The sequence below is a fragment of the Rutidosis leptorrhynchoides genome, chromosome 5 (genome assembly GCF_046630445.1).
Source record: "Rutidosis leptorrhynchoides isolate AG116_Rl617_1_P2 chromosome 5, CSIRO_AGI_Rlap_v1, whole genome shotgun sequence".
Classification (NCBI taxonomy): Eukaryota; Viridiplantae; Streptophyta; class Magnoliopsida; order Asterales; family Asteraceae; genus Rutidosis; species Rutidosis leptorrhynchoides.
This window is the reverse complement of record NC_092337.1, coordinates 276738878-276740918: the sequence shown is the minus strand read 5'-3', so window position 1 is coordinate 276740918 and position 2041 is coordinate 276738878. Positions and strand designations below refer to the sequence as shown.

General features: G+C 35.5%; 1 non-coding gene across 1 annotated transcript; it reads left to right on the top strand.

Annotated features, from left to right (window-relative positions):
* Window positions 1-1588: 1588 nt before the first annotated feature.
* LOC139850769 (small nucleolar RNA R71) lies at window positions 1589-1695 on the top strand. Its single transcript, XR_011760150.1, has one exon. It is a non-coding gene; the product is annotated as a small nucleolar RNA R71 (small nucleolar RNA).
* Window positions 1696-2041: the final 346 nt, after the last annotated feature.

The window sequence follows — 2041 nt, the reverse complement described above, 5'->3', positions numbered from 1 at the left end:
AGTTCCAAACCCTCTTGGAACCTCTTTCAAATTCGGCCAAGCATACAAACCCACCCAAACCCATTTGTTTTTGCAATCTACATTCATGCATGTTAGTAGATTGCAAATGTAGTGGGTTTTAAACAACAATTCGAGGCATATTTCAACAACTTCGGCTCTAGATACCATTGTAGGGATTTAACAAGTTTGATAATACTTAAAACCTTTTAAGAATCATTATGAACGGAAGCGTGAAACTTTCAAATTTTACTTGTTATCTTTAAACCAATTTAAAGTTAAGTCCCACATGGATCAAGTTGCTAAATATACTTACAAATTAAAGAGAAGGAAAGAGTTTATACCTCCTTAAACTAAGTTTAAGGGCTGAATTTGATGAGCAATGAAGAAGAAGTAATGCACCAACACTACCCTTTCACTTGGCTACACCTTAGAACTTTAATAAGCTAATTAACCAAGCTTTAAGACCACCTTATTAGGCTTCCAAAAAACCGAACAGCAGCTGTCCAAAATGAGCAGGAAGTTTATGAAGATGATGACTTGAAAAAGCTTCTAACTTGAAGCCTCAAGTGTTGCATACCCCAAGCAATAACCCTAACACCTATGCCTTTAGTTAGGATTTAATTAGACACTTGAATTAGCTAGTAAACCAAGCAAGAACCCTTCTCTATTCAGCCCCAACAATTCGGCCAGAATCAGCATCAAGAGAGAAAGAGAAGTTTTCCAACATATCCTTGAAAGAATGAGTCAAAACCTTGGTTTAATGGTTCAGCATGCATATGTGAAGTTGTGTTATCTTAAAAGTAACAAAATGAGCATGTGAAGCTCCCCTTGGAGACACCAAAACCGTCCCCCATGGGACTTATATAAAACAATTGGATTTTTTTTATAAAACTTGTTAATAAATCATGCATTTGTTAAGCTACTTTTATTTTATAAACCATTTTATAAAATATAACACAATTTAATTATTTAAAACCTATAAATAATTAAATCTTCATCATATAAATTATCCAAGTAATTTATCTCAAGTGATAATAATTTAGAAAACCGATTTTCTAAATTTCAAGTGTCGCGTATTTATTTAACGAACCAATCGATAAGATAAATACATATAAGGTGTCGGTAAGCTTGTTATTGGGTATGACCCGACTTGGATCATAACATATTAGCCACATTAATTTAATATGTCTCTCGGGCATATGAAATACCTTCAATATTCTCTCTTTGTTCCATTGTTAATTCAATACTAAGACAATCTTTTGTCAAATGTGGTCCTCCACACTGCTCACAACTAATTCGTATTGAGTGGATATCTTTAGTCATCTTTTCCATTCGTCTCTCGACAGCATCTATCTTTGCGGAAATGGAATCTAAGTCATGGCTTGAATCGGCTCTAGCTGCTTTAGATGATCTAACGATATCTTTTTCTTGGTGCCACTCATGTGAGTGAGAAGCAGTGTTATCAATAATTTTGTAAGCATCAGTTTCGGTTTTCTTCATAATGGAACCACCAGCTGCAATATCTATGTCTTTCCTTGTAGTGATGTCGCATCCTTGGTAGAATATTTGCACTATTTGACGGGTGTCTAAACCATGTTGCGGACATCCTCTCAATAATTTTCCAAATCTTTTCCACGCCTCATATAGAGTTTCATTCGGTTTCTGTGTGAACGTAACAATTTATGTTTGAAGTCTTACGGCTTTAGATGCCGGAAAGAATTGTTTAAGAAATTTTTCAACTAAAACGTCCCATGTATCGATCGCCCCTTCAGGTAACGATTCCAACCAATCTTTGGCTTCTCCCTTTAAAGTCCAGGGAAATAACATGATATATATATGTTCATCTTCCACTTCTCTTATTTTAAATAGTGTGCAGATCCTATTAAAGGTACGTAGATGTTCATTTGGATCTTCCTTCGGCGCACCACTAAATTGGCATTGATTAGTCACCATGTGTAGAATTTGTCCTTTGATTTCATAATCTGGCGCATTAATGTCTGGATGAGTAATTGCGTGACCTTGGCCAGTGCGTTTAGCTCTC